The sequence below is a fragment of the Anser brachyrhynchus genome (assembly GCF_964034855.1).
Source record: "Anser brachyrhynchus genome assembly, chromosome: 1".
In the NCBI taxonomy this organism is placed as follows: Eukaryota; Metazoa; Chordata; class Aves; order Anseriformes; family Anatidae; genus Anser; species Anser brachyrhynchus.
This window is the reverse complement of record NC_137694.1, coordinates 39,195,623-39,215,197: the sequence shown is the minus strand read 5'-3', so window position 1 is coordinate 39,215,197 and position 19,575 is coordinate 39,195,623. Positions and strand designations below refer to the sequence as shown.

The window sequence follows — 19,575 nt, the reverse complement described above, 5'->3', positions numbered from 1 at the left end:
ATTCAGTTTATCCAAGACTCCAGCAGAGGGAGCAGGGCAGAGCAAATAATTAGGGTCAAAAAGAAAGTAAAGATCAAAGATCAGATGAAACACACACAGTGCTGAATTAATCTGACAAGTACCTGACATTTTATTTTAGGTACAAAGATTCCTGCGCTCTGCTTTTCTTGTATATCAAATTCACAGTGCTCCCTGGATGGAATTATCCATTTACTTTCAAAGCTGATTCATGGCTGTTCACTTGGCGTTGAAGACTCAGTTTGGTAAGTAATAATTACCAGGATAAGTTACAAGAACATTCCAACGTGTCAATCATTTACTGTACTTAACTCACATAATTTACAGCTTAAATATCTAAAGGAATATTTTATAACACGGGAGCTAGCAGGAGCAATTAAAAGAGGCCTGAATGGAATTCCTCTTTCTCCCAAGCCCACAGATTGCCTTAGCGTGTTTTTGCTTTATGAGTTATTACTTGTTTCTGCTGCGCTAATTCAAATAGGTTATATGAGAACTGCAGACACTATCTTGTTCAAATACTGAAGACAACACACAACAGGAAAACCTATCAGCTTTTATTGCAATTTATGAAGAAGACTACTAGAATGTTTGTTCTGTTCTTTATCATTACCTGTTTGTTTATCAGGTACTGTTTATCTCACTTTGGATGTAGGACAGTGAGGTTAGCTTCAGAAAAGTTGTGTGTTAGAAGTGACAAAGTTTAGGAAAAAAAACATCTCGATGTCTCCAAGTTTCAGAATATTTCCTGCAACTCCAGGTTTTGTTTATTTTTACTACGATTTGAAATAAAAATGGCAAATATTTAGGAAAACCTTTTATTTTTTTGATGAAGTGGCACATTCATCCATTTTAGAAAATGTAGGCCCAGCCTCCTTTTACTTCTAGATTTATAATTTCATCACTCAATACAATGAAGCTGTTCTATAAAGCACAGACAAAGACTCAAAATATAGGTCCAAAGCCATCAAGGAAGACTTTCCTAGATTATTGCGGGCCACACAGCCAACTGGACTCACTACCCAAATGGAGGGCATGCACGACATAGACTATATAATACACAAATCAGTTATATACTCATTTTTGCCAAAATATCCAATATTACTTCCGTGAGGCTGCTGAGGGTGGAAATGAATCACAATTAGCCTGATTTAATTCATAACAAGATACACTGTAAATAACTTCTGCTGGCCATAATTTGCCTCAGCTCAATTCCATAGCACAGATTTGAAGACTTCAAAAGTAAACAGCTTTGACAGCATCTACTGCAAGCCCATTCTGACTGTGATGATGTAAGTCTGCGCATCCGGCAATCTGTGCACCTGCATTCAGAGCAGGAAATACAAATGCTACGTTGCACAGTGCGGAGAGCCCCTGGGTGCAGATGAGTGAGCTAGGTCCAGACCTGGGAGCTACGTTACCATGCTAGGTGCTCTCAGAATGGCTAATTATCCCTGCTAGAGCAGCATGTTGCTACGACTGTACTAATTTCACAATGCAGGGTCTCTGCACAGTGTTACTTTGGGTGATATAAGGTGGCAGCTGTCTTAGATATAAAGCTGGTATTTCTAAACTGGTTCATTGCAATGTGTAGACATGCACTAGATTGGGTGAAATTCTGGCTTGGTAAAAGAAATGGCAAAAACTTCATTTAGCAAAGCCAAGAGTCCATCTCTTTGGTCATAACTATCTTCTCATCTCAGAGTTTTCAGTAAAACTCTGGTTAGCTTCTTCACTATTCCTATTCTGTATGGTTCCCATGTTCTTATGCACTGGTGGTATATGATTGGGTTTGTTTTAACACAGCACTGTCACTTCTGCTTTTATTCTACTTTACCTGTACCTTGTCTTGTTGAAGAGTAATCTGAGTTTCACCAGAGAAAATGATGCTGTGCTGTATAACAACTACGAGAGCTCTACTCTGAATTATTTCACTGTATTTGTGTTGTTGCATAGCTGAAATAATTTTTTACAGAATCTTATCTTTATTGCACAGACAATGCAATGCAGCACACATGGTTTCAGCCAACTTTGCCACCGAATGAACTGCTCCTGATCCCTCCCACCCCAACACCATCCATTCCTTTTAAGGATGCTGTTGGACCAAGGTTGGCAACTGATCTGGATTAAAACAATTCCAGCAGGAAAATAAAAACTGGATTTAATCCAAATCACTTTCCTGAGCTGGTTGATTGCATCGCTGTTTGTGCCACCACAAGCAAAAGTGTAGAGGAGAAACAAATAAGGAAGGTGAAGCAGAACTATTTTTTTTGTTCTTGTTTTTGTTTTCATTTGGCCGTGTTTGTTTAGAGCAGTTCAGGGTGATCTTATACCTAGGAAGCAAATATTCTCAGTCTTCTTCAGATATACAAAGTTGTGGATTTTTTTTTACACACACATTTGCCCTTTATGTCTAACAAACCTAGTTTGCTGAAATACAATAGGGCCTCCGCATCTGCCAGCTTCTGGCTGGCTGACAGCCTCTTACAACACCTCCTGTGGAGCTCAGTGGAATGACAGAGCTGTCAGATTTTTCTCTGACAGACTGAATACCAAAACTTCTGCAATAGTAAGTGCCAGCAACTATTTATAGCTTGATTCTTACAAAGATAATGCACTTAAAAACAGTGCATTTCTCCAGCAAGTCACATTTTCTTTGCCTGAGGTGTTCAAAATTCACTCATCATGGGATACTTCCACTTGGGCTAGTATAAAATAGTCTGAATTTACAGAGACATCAAATCCTTAATCCTATACTGACATTATGTGTACCTGCTCCACTCACATTTTGTTTGCTTGTAACTGAACAGCTGCCCTTCAAATCAGCAAAGCACTGAAATACCTGGGCTAGCTGTAAGGAACTCAGGGCAAGGAGCAGGGCTGAGCACACAATAACGTACAATGCCAAGGAGAAATCTCCAGTAGAGACCTCACATGTGTTGGATAGGGCTGGCATGTGTTTTTCACATGGCTATACCAGCACAATCTTCAGGGAAAAGCGCTGTACTTCTTCTTGTATGAAAGTGCCTTCTCTTTGGACAATTTATTTCCATTTCCAATAAATTCCTGGAATCAGAGCTGTAGAATTAACACATGCAGGCAAAATACTTCAGGACTATTTCCACTGAGATCAGCTGGGCAGACTCCAATCTAGACTAAATGATCACAACTTCCTTCCCTTTATTTGCAGTGTTTACATAATCTGCTGTTTGGCCACCTCATTTTGAGGCCAGTGACCCACCACTTCTTGTCATTGTTACAACGATCAACTGAAAATCTCTTCAGGGCAAGTCATCAATTGGTACTGTTCAGGCACATCTGCTGCTACGTCTTAGTTTCAGGTTTGAAATACCAGTTCTGGGTCTTCTTGGAGATAAATACAGAGCAATATTGTAAAACACCAGTAGCCAACCCAAAACTTTAACAAACGTAAACTAGCAATGGTTTACTAGCAACAGTTGGCAATAGAGCCAGCCCTACTGCACCTGTGTGCATACATGCAATGTGTGTTCCCTTCACTGCACCTGTCTCTTCTGCTTTTTTTTTGCACATGAAATGAACTTTCCAAGATTCTTTTCTTTAGCTTTTCCAAATGCCATAAAAATGCTGGAAAGAATCGGTCATCCTATTATTTACATGTCTTACAACTTTTAACACAGCAAGTCAATGTCAGCACTGGAGCAGCGCCTGAGGGTGAACACCTGGCTCTACTGAGGTTGGCAGCAAAACTCCCAGTGACTCCCATGGGAGCAGGACGTGTCCCAGGCCTGCGGTGTCTAATGCCAGCTTCTACCCAATAGGCAGTATTTCACAGTCGTGGAAATCATGCAACAACAAATCACTTTGCCTGGAGCAGTGAATGTAATACCTACTGCTGGCTTCACCAGGAGGATTTCTACCTATTTTTTTCTGAAATCTGTTGAGTTAAAGACAGAATGCTGTTGGTTTGGGTCACTAAGGAGAGGAAGGTGGCATATTTGCTATAGACAGAATCATGATTATACTTTTTTTTTTTCAAGTGAGGAGGTTCAAAAATATAAGGATGCGGTTTATCTCAATTTATTTTACTTGCATATTCTTCACTGTTAAAGCCTTTATTTCTTTTCTGTTTTGGTTGTAATGGCTGCCTCAGTTGTTTGGGTACATGTGTTTTAATTCCTGGTGTTCTCTTTCCAAAGCAATTTGCTGGTTCTGCTTGTTTTCCCCTTTCTCCTCCTCGCAAGCCTTTGCTCGATTTTTGTCTCACATACGGTTCAGCTTTCCTGTCGGGTCCATCAGGAAAACTCACAATCATCTATATTGCTATATGTCTTTCTGGGTGAAGATGAACCAGTATTTTGGAACGATTTGGATCACAGCACTTTCACGTACTTGCAGCAGGTTGAAGAAGATGGCACTGCATGGCTCCACATGCGTTAATATTGCTGCAATTAAAAGGACCGCGGGCTCTGGAGGGTTCTGCCAGCTTTTTACTTGTGAAGCTTTACCAAGATCTTCACAATTTTCACCTTGATTCCTACAGATACAGCACAGCACGTGAAAAAAAATGAGGACTTCAAGCCATCCTGATCCTAAGTTAAAACCACTTTAACAAAAACACTATAGTCTAAGGTCTCTTTTTTTCTAACGTAATCCCATAATGGACATTTTTAATAAAGGCATGTGGTTTGAAAATGAGCTTTTAAATAACCAGTGAAAAGAAAGGACAGAGAAACAGGTTTTAAAATGTCTGTGGAAAAAAAAAAGACAGGACGTTATTTTAAATAATTAAACTGAACGCTCAGGTGATTTGTCTTGTCACATGTATAATGTATGAGGTTACTTTTATTTAAAAGCCAGTGCTAAAGAAGGAAATGGTCGCATCATTAGCAAATGCTATAGGGCAGAGAGTCTTTTCTGGGCAATTTTTCAATTCAATAAAATTTTCAAACTTGTATTTCGCCATTTCCAGCTCACATATTAAAAATCTATTAGCAGAAAACCTATTGAAAAGCTGACCATGAGCACAAGAGACTTTTTCTGGAAACACTTCTATTCAGTTCTCATGGCTGAACAAAAGCAGATTGGCACATTCGGTTATATACAAACGCCCTTGAAAGGGACCTCCCCCCCCTTTCCCATAGCCACGCGTTTCAGGGCTCTATATGCTGAAGGAAGCCAGTGAAAGGTTTGAAGGGGTGGGGAGACCAAGGGCTTCCACCGAGATCCTTCAAAGTCCTCTTCTTCTATAGTGGGAGGATTTCCCTCTAAATCCCTTTCAATAGCATATTGATGGCTTTGAAAGCTTAAATGGCATTTGTCAACCATCAGTAAATCTTGAAAACTGTTTCTGCAAATAGCTCAACTCCGAGTCTCAGCTTTTCCCATTAATCTGTACGTAAGGCCACTGAAGACTTTTTCAGAGCCTAGATAATGCCTGGATTAAAAGGTCCATTCAGAAGGGAAAACTTTAGCATTCACCTTGTGTACATAGCCATTTCACCACTGGTATTCATGGGTTGTTATTTCAACTCTGCATTTGTCCTGCAAACAAGACATTTTGCCACAAAGACTTGGTAGAGACATTCTTTAGTGAATTACTGAAACCTAGCCCCTCTATTTGTCATGGCTTGTTATTTTTATCAAGTGTAATCAGTTCAAATAGGAACCCCAGACTGACAACTTCACAATTACATTACTATTTTAAGAGTGGACGGTATGTTTCTTCCAATTCAACAATGAAACTGATTAAAGCACAACCTGATTGCTTCATCTAATGAAACAGTCTAAAATTTCCCTTAATCAGATGTCAGGAGACTTTTTGTTTGTTTTATATTAAAAGTAAAGATAAGAACTTCATAATAATCATAGTTCAACATTTTTACTTCATAGTATTTTATAAAAATCATACATTTATGAGGTTTAATAATTTATGTTACACACCGCCTCATGTTCATATTTTAGAGTAATACCATATTGATTTAGCTTTCTCCAAACAAACCAAACAGACTTTAAACTCTCACATTCTCTGCTCCTCTCACACACACATACACACACACTTTTATTTAAGCTGTTCTTAAGTCCTGTTAAGGTCTGTGTTACCTCCTGTCTGACATTTTGCATTTTGCATCCAATAAGTAATACCATTTTGAAGGGTGCAAAGCATTATTATCATCATTACTATTATTATTAATTATTAAAATAGCCAGGTCAAAATGTTTTTGCATCATAGAAAAGAAGAAAAACAGAACGAGATCATGCACTGGAGAGTCCAGGCAAAATTTGAAGAGGTGCCAGTGATGCAATGCTAGGCAAAAAGGAAAACAGATCCCTGTCAATTTTTCCCTGATCCAGATAGATCTCAGTGTTTGAACAAATAGACCTTTTCACCACAGTGGACGATTTACTATGAATGACAAGAACACCCAAACTGGGGATCAGTGAAATTCACTGGACATCCCTCACAAGGGTACACACAGATAACCCGTTCCTATAGGAACTGTCGAAAGGGAAAATCTTAGTCAAGTATTCATACGTGTAAAATTACATCAACTATGCATGAAGGCCACACCTCGCACCTGCTTCTTTTGTCTACCTTACAATCAACTCTTGTGGACATGTGCCTCTCCATTTTTTGCTATCAACTGAAAAGACTTTGTACTTTAATCAGAGGAACCATGCCACTGGTTAAATGTAAACTAGGCCCGATTTTTTATCTCTGGATCACATCTTGAGATGAATTAGGGTATCCCGCCTGCCTTCCAAGCAACTCTCCCCACAGTAGGGGGTGCCTCCTGTAAAGGCCATCTCATATTTATCCCAGGGGGACATGTGAGATAGCCTATAGTACCTTAAATGGCATGAGAAAGGTATGTGAGAACATCTAAATGAAGCTCCTGCCTACTGCTGCGTTAAAGAACAGAAACTCAATTTAGTTGGCTAAGCATAGGCATCTAGAGTCATCTGAAATATCCTTGGTTACCTGAGACATCCACATGAGCCTGGCAGATATAACATTATCATCTATGACAAGACCCTCTCTTCTGAAGAGACATCTGAAGCCCAGGAAGGATACACAAAGGCAATTCAAGTGCAACGGCTACCTATGCTTAGGCAATTGTGTTGAGCTCTGAGACTGGCATTCAGCTCCTAACACCCCTAAGTTAGCTGTCCACATGTGAAACAGGTTTCCGAGCTCTTAGCGTAGTCAGCTAAATCTAGAGAGATTGATCTCATCTTCAGGTAAGTGACTTTGGTCTGTGCTCTCCAATGCTCTCCAGTGCTCTCCGCTCACCACTGGGACAGTGAGATACTTTGCTTACTCTGGACGTCTGCATTTTAGATCCACATGTCAATCTGGACCTGAATACCAGTTCAGTCAACTTAGGAACACCTGAATTACAAGACAAAATGTGTACATAGAATTCAGAGTAGTGGTGGTGTAAAGGAATTAGATGATTCCTTCTCTGCACCGATATAACAAGATTTATGATCTCTGAAGCACGCTGTCATGCCTGGTAGTTTACTCAAGCCTTCCTTTTAATTAAAAAAAAAAAAGTTTCTTTTATGCAGGAAAGTGAAAAGTTATCTGTATTTTTGTCAGTATATTTTAAGACTTGTGATTTGATTGTTGGTCTTTGTTTTATAAACAGGCAGGTCTTACTACAAATAAAAAACACTTTTAAAGGATGATTTAATAAAAATTAGTAAAACTCTACCAAAAGTGAATGGAAGTTAGTCTGTAACAACACTTAATGACTTTTGAAATCTTTCTTCTCTGTAACTCAGGGTATGTTCCATGAGAGTAGAGCTTAGGGAGCCTAGCTTCATGCAGGTTTCTGTCTTGTAGTTGCATTCCCTTAGGTTCAATGAGATGGAGCAGGTTTGTCTCCCATGCAGATTCTTAGGTGTCTTTAGATAAAATGCATCCTTTTGGTATGGCTAGTACTCAGGTAGGGTTAGACACGGCCTTTTGCTGATGCTTTCCAGATGGTTAGGAACACAGGCAGAGCTCACACATTTTTCTAAAACATTCTGTGTAGATGTTACTTCAAATGAATGTTGAATCTTTTGGGACTGGAAATGAGTGATATCGCAGGAGAGCGAAGTATTCCTTGTAAAACTTTTTCTGCACCATTATGAGAGTTAGATTTTCCAGATTACCACAAGAAAGTTATTTTTTAAAAAAAGTTAGCCTTGTAATGAACAGAACATTATGGAAGAAGGACAACTTTTAGAATTAGGGTCAGTGTTTTCCTCCTGTAGGAGTCACAAATCCTCTATCTCCTCACAATTTTGATTCTGAAAAACCCTAAGGATTTAAGAAACTAATTTCTGTGTAGCTCAGAAAGGGGGACAAAAGCAACCTCATCCTTCCCCATGTTTGTGAATAAAGTGGGGATCTGCACTCTAGCTCACATCCTACAGAAAATGTGATGTAATTGAAAGGTCTCAGACACAATTGCTATCTTTTCTCCTGGGAGTGTCAGGGGAGCAACTTTTGCCCACAGATAACCAAGAATGATGTGTACTGGCAAGGGCTGGAGGGGGAGTGGGGTTGAGGAGGAATTTTCAGAGCATGAGCATCTTATCTGGCCAGAAGTAATTACACGCTTGCCAGGTCTTCCTTCTTACACTTTTTTTTGGTACAACGATATTAAATTACGCAGTACTTTTCAGAGAGCTCCCTAAAGAAAGAGTTAGCTACTATTTAGAAGTTGAGGAAATTCTAGAAAGGGAGATGAACTAATATTGCTGTGGCACTAAGCAACACCATTGTGAACCTGGGAAGAAAATATGTCTCCTGAAAGTCAGATCAGTGTCTTACCTATGAGGTGGCGCTGCCTCCTTAAGCATAAACAATAAATGTTTCCAGGCTAACTGTAACTCTCAGCAGTACTTCAATGAATGCTTCTACTTTTCTTTGTAACTCTTCCATCAATTTTTATTTTTGTGACCATGTTCTCACATCCATGCTAACATAGCTTTTGCAGCTGACATCACATGGGTTGGAATACAAATACTGCAGAGGTTCACAATGCCAACATATTTTAGGAGATAAAAAGTCAACTGAAAAATCTGTTATCTACTTCAGTTTAAGAGTGATATCATACAGAAACATACTTTTTGTCCCCGCAAATACTATTCAATGCATCTTGCTGGCAGGGGAAATTAATTTTCCAAACTCGGTCTTTAAAGGATATTATTTTTTTAATAGGAGCGTCCTTGAGATAGAACATATGCCCCTGTTTCTCTATCCACACCATAAAATGTTTTTCCCATTCATCATAAATAGCTGTTTTTTTTTTTTTTTTCCCCTACGAAAGCCTTTATAGAGCCTACCTCTGTGTTTTAACCGTTCCTGACACAGTGGATCCACAATCCTGATTATGGCTGTGGGCTGCAATACAACCAAGACACAAATGATAAATAGAATCCTTATGCTTATCTGACTTTTTAAATATAACTTTCACAATATGAAGAGGTAGGTGGACAGAATTATTAAGCAGACTGGCTGTAGCTGCCTGCCACTACTCAATTCATAGCAAAATGGGGAAACCTGGGGGAAGACATAATCCTTAACCTTCATTTAGTACAGCCTAAGGTTACGTGATTCTCCTCTGCATTATTATTGCACAGCACAAAAGGATGTGCAAATGTGAGGCCCTAATACTTTTAGGTTTGTCTGCCCCCCTGCAAGGAATGGGCCTTCTAGACCCCAATGTCCTCCCCAAAACACCTTCTATGCCCTTGTAAGACAAGTTTGTGAGAGTGAGATAGCTGAATGTTGAACAAAGGAGTTCAGTAATTTCTTCCAAGCCATGTGTGATGGACAATTTAGAGATCTGTTTATGATAACAGGCACGTTACTGACAGAACCTCAGACTGTTGACTGGCAGCAAACATCACAAATTACAGGAACACGCGTTCTTTAAAAACTTCTTAGTTTAAGACTGCTTAGACCTGTTACTATGTGTTTCCAGAGCATTCTTCGTTTTCAAGATGGGTATTAAAAGTGGGGGATTCTGTGCCCCATGGACTTCAGCAAGATTACGTGAACTGTTTGCCTGGGTAAAGACTGCAGGACCATGTCCTGGCACTTCACACTGTCTGCGTGTTCATGGTTTTAGAGTGAAACTTAATCTCTTTCTGGGCATCTTGATTTATACTTAAACAGAATGGTTGAAGCCAAGGAGAAGAGGAGTAACAGCTCCCAGAAAACTTAGCTGAGGTATACTATGCCACAGCATGTGTTAGGCTGACAGCCACAGCTCAGGCCTGTAGAGCTGCACAGCTGCTCCGTAACAATCAGGAGGCAGGGTATCCAGCAATTTGGCTTAGGCTACAGCTAGGGCTTTTTTGCTTTCACAGTGTCTACTTAGAAACCCTCATCTTTAAGTCTTATGGCAGCAGCAGATCCAAACCGTAGTTAACCATTGAGTTATTCCACCACGACTGTGGAGAAGTATCAAAATACCTTGGGAAATCAAACAGCATCCTCAGTGATCGGCAGATGTACTGTTTATCTGGGATATCCCCTTTCCACACAAGAGAACAGAATCTAAATATACTAAAACTCATGTTAAACTGATCTTCAGAAACTTTTAGCTGCTAGCTGCATGGCATTACAGATCGTGGTGTACAATGACACCCCGGCCCATAAAACCACCTTAATCAGGGCCTCTCTCTTATGGCACCATCGTATTTTCAACTAACAATGCTTTCAGATGAGCCGAAAAGATGTACTTTGCTCCCACCATTACAATTTCTGCTCTTCTTTTCTTTACCCCTTTCAAAAACATGAAAGCATTGGATTGCTAATTACTTTTATCCAGCCTATAGGAAAATTAGTTTATCTTCCTGATCAAAGCAAATTAGGCAGATCATGGCTGATTAGAATGCAACAGTAAAATCTCCATACTTTCTGTTCCACCCCCTTTTCTCTCAGAAACGGGGCCTGTGTCAAATATGTAGGTATTTCCCACGGCCAGTCTGGACTCTGTTTCCAACAGGCTCTGGGGCTGGGACAATGGTTCTTACACAGACACTGAAGTTCTTTAGTTCAGTCATTGTGCAAGGAAAGAACTGGTAACCCCTCAGCTAGCATTTGATGAAACATCTAGATTTACATATTTCCCTAATTGCATTTTTTGAATGTGAGCGAGATTTATCTGACCAGAGTTAAATGCCTCCTTTATTCTGCCACCCAAAACACAAACCTATGCACTGCTGGCAGAATTGCATTTGGTTCTGATCCCAGATTAAAATTTTTGTTTTCACTATAGGGGGGACAAAGCGATGCCTACCTTTGCTTCTCAAAGCACAATCTAAAGAGTGGCTTGGCTAGCTGCTGCCAAGGTGGCTGCTACACCGCACAACCAAATACTGCTGCTCCTTCGAAGTAACCCCTTCAAGCAGCATTTTCTATCACTCTAGCATCTTACTGTTCACTTTTTACCCTTCATAACTCATTTCCCTTCGATTTGGGTTCTGTGGCTTTAATAGATGAAAGCCAAGCTATACTGCTACTTTATTTATAACCAATTACTATAAATTAACAGTAAATCTCACATTTAGCTCCATTTAAACATCACTATGCAGCTGCCCATTTGAAAATAAAATGGTTGCCTTCTTTCACTTCAGTGGGCACAATACAAAACATCCATTGAGCTTTTCCTTTATTGCAGCTGCCAATGCCCAGCCGACTTTTAACAAATCAACCAAGCGGAATAACAATGCAGCTGCAACATTTTATGGTATTTCTGTTAGTCCTCTTTTGAGACTGAAGGTGTTAATTAGGAATCAAAGAATACAACCCTGCCAGCTTTCTTTCACAAACTATGCACTGGCCACTGCAGTTTTCAGAAGAAAAATAAATCTAATAAAGGGACAAAAATGTTGTTTGTCACACCAGTAACGTGTATTTAAGACCCTTTGATCATGAGCTTTTTATGTAGTCTTGTCAGACAGGCTGAAAATATTTTTTCCTCTCTTTTCTCCTTTCCTTAGGCTTTTCTGAATACTGATTCTAGGGTTGTCTGGAAAGGTGAAAAACCTGATAGTAACTGGAATGCTTTACAGGTTAAAATGGCTTTGCTGAGCAAGCCAGCTTTAAATCAAATCAAATCAAATCAAATCAAATCAAATCAAGTCAAATAATAATTGTTCACTTTTTTGATTCAAGTGTAAGTTTTTTTGAAATATAAATGATTTGTTCCTGTTATACACTTTACTAGTTCTATCATTTAGTATTTCAAGCATTTAGATATATGCAGGCGTTTAATATTAATGTATCAATTCTTTTGTGAAATCTCATTTTAAATCCTCAAAAATGACAGTTGGCTGGATGTTGCCAAATATCCAAATATCCATTACAGACATTTTTTCACATGTGTACTACACAATCTATATTCAATATTTTATGAACACTTACTAACCGTAATCGTGGTAGAGTATCATATATTCAAAGGTAGCAGCATGAAGTCATTACTTTTAATCTTTGACTAAAGTTAAAACCTTAAAATAGGTTTATGAACTTAGCACAACTGAGAATTAGTCAAGCTTGCTAGCTTACGCAGCAAGAGCTTTCACTTTTAGATGCACAAATCATGCCAAAACCCATTAATCTTGCCAGAGAATGGCAGAAAGAAGCTCTGCTCGTTGATTTAATGATAATGAAATGAACATGCTCTTAAAGCTACCTTAAAGCAGAGTTTTCTAAACTGTAAAACAAATAAAGCCAATTTTAAGAAACACTTATTACAGAAGAATATATATAGCAGTTTTCTTTGCCTTAAACACATGGAGGAGAAGCAACGTTTCAAAATACAGCTCTATTTATCTTGTTATGCTTTTATCGCAATTCCTTATCATGTTATATATACAGAACGTAATTATGAAAGATATTTTGGGGAGTTATTACTTAATATTAAGAAACACGGAACTGGCTTGAAAATGTTAAAATACAAAACTTAATAACAAAAAATAGTTCTGTCAAGATTGTCATATACTAAAATTCATGTAAAGTGCAGGCCCAGGACTACTGTACCAGACACAAAATGAGATGATTCATTATTATAAAGATATATTTTCTTTAATGCCCCAAGTGTACCATTTCTTATATTTCTGAATTAAAAAAAGAAAATTGGAGAATGGCTTACCTTTTTAGAAATACAAACGTGTCTACATCTTGCTTTTTTTTTTTTTTTTTTTTTTTTTTTAGGTGATACCACAGAGTAACAGAATGGCTCAGGTTGGAAGGGCCCTTGAAGATCATCTAGTTCCACCCCCCGGCCATGGGCAAGGATGTTACCCACTAGACCAGGCTGGCCAAGACCCCTTCGAACCTGGCCATGAACACCTCCAAGGATGGGGCATCCACAGCTTCTCTGGGCAACCAGAGATATGTAAGATGATAGCCTACTAAAAGTGCCTGCCTTATTTTTAGATGTTTTACTTGTTGAACATTGGTCGGGAATGCATACAAAAGGCAGAATTTGGCTTGATTTTCAAAACAAGCAATGGCAGCTGGGAGATGCAAGAGAATATTCCTTTTCTGCATAGAGAATAAGGTAAAAACAGCAAATATATTTGAAATTGGCTGCTGCAGCCACTTATTAAAATGCTTTTCTCCTGTTATTGCATCGTAACAGTGCCACAGTGTCAAAAGGAATGAAATTATGCTTGTAAAAAGATGTCAAGTATATAGACACAAGCCATACTGCTCTCCATAGGGTTATAATAATCATTAGAGTCCTGTTGCTAATAATTTATTGGAGTTCTATTCTGGATGATGTATTTCATAGCAATTTCAGAGTAAGGTGATATTTTCAACTGTACCTTCATATTTGATGAGCTTTCTTTCTTTCATGGGCTTGTGTGGTCTGTGGGCCAATGATACATGTATCTTGGGTGAAGTTTGCCATTAAGTGGACAAAATGTTTTACCTGCGGGAACATCTTTATGGAGGGGAAGGGATGTCTTTCCAGTTATTATTTAGAAATTATTTGGTGTATAAACTTTGTATTTACTTGACTCACAAATTCAAGACCTGCTCTGTGATTGTTTTAATAGAGCTATGTCTGGGTGAAAAGTTCTCTCTCTACTCATGTAAACCAACTCATGTGCTCTGTGTATGTTTAACTCTGTTCTGCAGGTTTTGCTTAATTCTAGACTCGTTTGGAATAGTCTGCAGAATTTATATTGTGCCTATTATACGCACCTACAATGATTTTTTTTTTTTAACAAAAAGCTGTTTATCAACTACACACAGCTAATAAAAGCAAAAGAGTTTGGATAATGTACATATAAATTTACGATGAGAAAAATCCACCCTCATGGTTTTCTGTATCTTCAGTTCTGCACTGCAAACTGCAATGGTACAAGAGTACTTGAAGAGTTTTCCACTCCCCTTTGGCAGCTGACCATTCTCCCCTTGGTTGTCCCTGTCCCCTCAGCTCCACTGGTTTGGCCATTTCTGCAGCTACATTCTAAAACTGATCAGTGAAATGAGAGATGTATTTTTCAAAGACCAAAAATGTGTTTCTTTTTAGACCAGATTTTTTCACAGATCTGCTTGGGAGCACAGCCCAACAAAGAGCTAAGTCGGCACAGCCAAAGGAGATGAAGCCTAGAGCAGGAGGGTGGGAACAACTGGCTTTGCATGAAGGAAAGCAACATGAACATCTTAAACTGTCTCTCTTGCTGAGAGACTCTTAATATGGAATCACATTTTTTCTGAGTTTTCTATTCCAAATCCAATCTTCCAGAAAATTCTGAGCTCTATCTTTTTCCAATTATGTGAATTCGGAAGCTCAACCAACAAAGGCAAGCGGCTCCTACTGAAGGCATTCAGCTGCAGAAAGCCAGTGCTTTTCCCAGTGCTCTGCCCTGCAAACTGAAATTAGCAGTTGTGCTTGAGCTGTGAGTGTTGGGAGTCATCACACATGCTGGCACCTTGGAAGTACACTTTTGGTGGAACACCTCTCCTTCTAAAATGTTTTTCCTCAGATCCAGCAAGTCCTAAATCTGTTACCCTTCACAGCTTGCAAAAAAAAAAAGTCCATTTTCATTTCTTATGCTTTTGTACGAGGAGGTTCTATCCTGATGAAACCAGAAGAGAAAGTGTAAAGATAAAACATACCAGAAAATAAAGTATATAAATCAAGCTTCCCCTACACTCTCCCATCCTGTTCACTAAACCATCACTGCTATAGCATTTGATGAGTTATCCCTCAAGTACAATCTTTGGGCCAAACCCAGTATGTCCACTCAGTCCTCATCCTGTTACCTTTTCAGGTACAGCAATTATTTCAAAGTCCAAAACTGGCTCTCAGTCACACCTCTGCAACTGAGCTGATTTTGGATTACTGTATTTTTTTTATTCATTTTGGTAAGCAAAGAATTGGAAAAAAAATCAGTATTCATTGATTATCCACTATTTCCGAGAACACTTGCTTGAAAGAATTTAAAAAAAAACAACAACTTACTATAAGAGGATAAAGAAAAAAAAAAAAAAAGATTGACTGCTTCATTTAGAAAGAAGATGAAAAGGATTGTTAAACTATACCTGTATATACACTCTTCAAAATGAGAAACAATCCTCTTAATAACAGGTTCCTGTGATAATAAAGCTATCAATATTTAACCATGAAAAAAAATAATCTTTAAAAAACACCATATTTGTAGCTGTAAAAAACTATTGTCTTGGGGCAGCTGAGATTAATATTTTGACAGCAATTAGGATGGATCAGTATGTTCTCAGGAATAAGAATATTCACAAGTATATTAAAATACCATGGGACACAGGGATTTGTTCTTACTTAAAAGGTAGCAGTAGTTAAATACCTTGCAAAACAGCTAGGTGTGGCCACTGTTAGAATGAGATACAGATTTAATCATCTTGGTCTGATCCCTTTAAAAATACAGCTTGCCTAATAATTCAGCGCTGATTTTCCCCATTTAATTGCTTTATAATTTGTAGACTTTAATAATTTGACTCTGTTACCAGAGCTTACACAGTTCACTGTGATAACAAGACCATTCAGTTTTCACATTTATTTGAAAGTATCTACTTCCACGTGAGGACAGACCTAGGAATATGACAGAAAACTAATCAGTGATCTGAGGATCAAATTTAGACAGCTGTCTTATTCTCCACTGCCTGTACACGTACAGTCATGCTCTTGCCTTTAAGCAATGTAGGTATATAAATTTGCAGACCTCCAAGTGACTGTCAGGCACCTTTAAATGATATAGAATATAAAAACTAATGTAAAAATAAATATTTGCCAGAACCTCTTTCCCAGCCTGCATACAAGCACACAAATACATTTATGTGTTCTACCAACTGCAACTTGCAAAGGAAATAATCTTCTGATATCCAGTCTTCATCTTATCAGCTAATGTCTTAAAAAGTAAGAAACACACTTCAGACTCAATAGCTAGAAAAATTTTATAAAAATCTCTTCCTAGACCTAGGATAGTAAGCTGAGAAGTTTGAATGCGCTATTAGCTTTCCGTTGTAAGGCATCTCTTTCTTACTTTAATAGCTTAAATATGGTAAGGATAGAGGTCTTAAAAGCAGTATAGGCACTTACAGATGCAGAGAGTGAACACAGGCTTACTAGGAATGGATCGGGCATTGAGCAGATAATATGGAAGTAATAGTCCCCACATTTGGATTACCTATGTCACACCAATTACATCATGATCTCTTTTTCCTTCCAAACACAAAATAGCTAGGTCTGCACTTCTATCCGAAAGTATGTAACTGCCTAACTCCCATGAATATAAGATACCTTGGTATCTAAGGGAAAATTTAATCTATAAAAAGTATTTCTACTTTGACAGAATGAAAGATTCAGATACTAAGAAAAATTACACTGACTTCTATATCTTTGTGCATTTTACACTTTATATTGAGGATAAGAATTTATGAGCTGCTGTGTGGAGCTTCTGCACCATCCTGAAGCATTGCAGCCAAAGCAATTAACCTGAAGATGCAAGCATTTGCATTATCCTGCATTTGTGTGTCTCCAGAAAGTAGACAACACTATGCATAATGAATCCAGTCATCCTACTAGAGACATTTATCTGGAACTAGCAAAGCTTGTAGTTATATTGTCAGTTAATCTACATATTGAAGGTTTAAGAGCACAGATGCAAGTCTTTTAAGATCCAGGGAAAGGCAATGATTTCAACTACAGAACTAAATCAATAGATCAGGCAGATCCTGACCATTTTTAACAGAACTCAGGAACTGCTTCACTGACTTCTCCCAGCTGGGGATCAGTGTGGATGCAGCTCACGTGCCTCCAAGTAACTATCCCTCTCAGGGGCAGGCTGACAGCAGTATATGGCAAGCCTCCTCAGAAGCCAATGGAAGTCCCTCATGTTCCTGCTTGACAGCTCCAAAGAGCGGAGTAGCTCCCGGGGTAGCTGTGAGCTGACTGCTTTTCTGAAGAACTGCCTTAGGCATTTCCTACTTTCTTTGTAAAATGTGTTGCTGTCCTAAGTAACCTACAGTGGAAAATATTTTAAAATGGCAAAAGGAACCTCTAGCTGTCCTTGCCAAACCTGGCTTTTAGAAGCAGCATAAATTCTGCTCCAATATCCCTTATGAAACTGGTCCTAATCAGCGTCTTTCAAAGTAAACTGCATCATGCGCTCTGTGAAATACTGCAAGAGCAGCAAGAGGTACAGAATTGGTATTACAATCAATCCTGCATTCATTTCAGAACATCATGTACTCACTTCAGAATATCACTCAGCCTCATGTATATGCTTACATGCTGACATCTCAAATTTGTTTCCCTACAGTGTGAAGGTTAAGTCTTGTTTATTTATTTATTTTAAGGAAACTGCAGGGCTATTCAATGTTACATGTTTAAAGACACTATTCCATGGCCTAATCGTACTTTTCTTTGTCTAGTTTGAATTTTTACCTATCAATATCGTGTCTTATGTTAATACTCAATGTACTATGTTAATGCAATTTGTGCTCAGTGCTTTTGTAACAATTTCTAGTGCATGATGCCGTACCAGCAGAAAACAGCAATAAAACCTAACCATCACCTTGCCTATCCAAACATATAATTACACAATTTTACCAAATCTGATGGTCAGAGACAATCCTGTCAACAAGATTATGAATATTAAATAAATGAAAATTATTAATAACAAATGAAACTTCTGATTTTACTTGAGATGCATTACCTATTCAGATAGGTTATGATGTGTAAGGAAAGACTGAGTTTGAATACCTGAATGTTGTTGGGGCTTCTTTCTCCACAGTTAGATCCCCATGCACCGAGATCAGTCCCTGTGCACAGATAAATTATTTCTTTGTATCTGCTATGGCTTATGACAAACTATTCAAAGCTATTTTAACTAGAAGAGAAAAACATATAAATTACATCATTAAAATACTCAAGAATATGCGCTGAAACATCCCTGTAGAATCATCTTAGTGTGCAACTTCAAAGCCTCTTTCTTACTGTAACTCCTGCGAAATTCCACCTCACATTTCAGCTCCATCAATAATGCTGCCATGGTGCATAAAGAAAAATGCTGAGATCCCTTTGTTGTGTGTCATCCTCCCCACCTGGCGCAGCCGTGGGCTGCTCCTTTCGGGTCAGCTTACACAGGCCCGCACCACGCGCTCCCCAAGTGCACCCGAGGTCGTGGCAGTAGCAACAGGCCTGCGGTAACTGCATCCAAGTGGACCGATGCAGGAGCTTGCCTGTCATACTTTGAACACCTCGCTTTGCCTGAGAAGCCAGGAGCTGCTCCACGGGTCAAACAGCAAGCAAATGCACCAGTCGCTTTGTCAGACAGCCATCTTCTGAGGAGCCACGATGGGGAGTGCAGGTCCGAGGCATTTCCTTGTGATAGACTTGATAGCAGAGAGGGACACAGATTGTTGTCTAATCTTGGTAATAAATGATGGATTACCAAATGTTTTCACTGCTGGAATTACTTCTGATGAACCACACTATGTTATAGTCAGGGAAAAAATAGGAGGCTTATTCCATGTCTGATTTTGTTACATGTCTTTTATTTACCTTTAATGTTAGTAATGGTATTACTGGCCCAAAGAATAGAGACATCAGGCTTTGCTGCCAAGGAGTTTTTTTATTAATTTTTTAAAAATGTTTTTCTGTTATTCATCTGTGGCTAGGACATCCAGACATTTACCAGATTCATATTGTTCCATGATGACACACAGAGTGCTTATTTTCTTATGGTCTAACCTCGATCAGTATATAGTTTTGAGCAACCACCTCACTGCTGCCTTAGGAAAGCTGTGAACACTTAATGGAAGCCCTCTGCGCTGAGATAAACAAAACCACTAATGAATATAATTTACCATTAATTACTCTCATTGTGTTCTCAGGCAATTATTCATTTGCCAAATATGAAAACCAAATCTGTTTGTGTACTCAACATACGGTGATACTTGGATAAAGATTGAATAATTTGCTTTAGATTAGGCTCACCGCGACCCAACAGAACCCTCTATAATAAAACTAACTGGGACACGCCAGGAGCTTGATCCATATGATGCTAAGAAGTTGC

The 19,575-nt window shown here is 38.7% G+C and overlaps 1 protein-coding gene across 3 annotated transcripts in view; it reads right to left on the bottom strand.

Annotated features, from left to right (window-relative positions):
- Positions 1-19,575, bottom strand: part of LGR5 (leucine rich repeat containing G protein-coupled receptor 5) — a 91,821-nt gene that overhangs the window by 61,718 nt on the left and 10,528 nt on the right. Inside the window, exon 1 of one of the 3 annotated variants that reach the window (XM_080577709.1) lies at positions 18,261-18,389. The exons of the other annotated variants lie outside the window; for them this stretch is intronic. The gene's annotated coding sequence lies outside the window, so the exon portion shown is untranslated. Of the gene's footprint in view, positions 1-18,260; positions 18,390-19,575 lie in introns of those variants that run through there. 3 annotated transcript variants of the gene reach the window in all.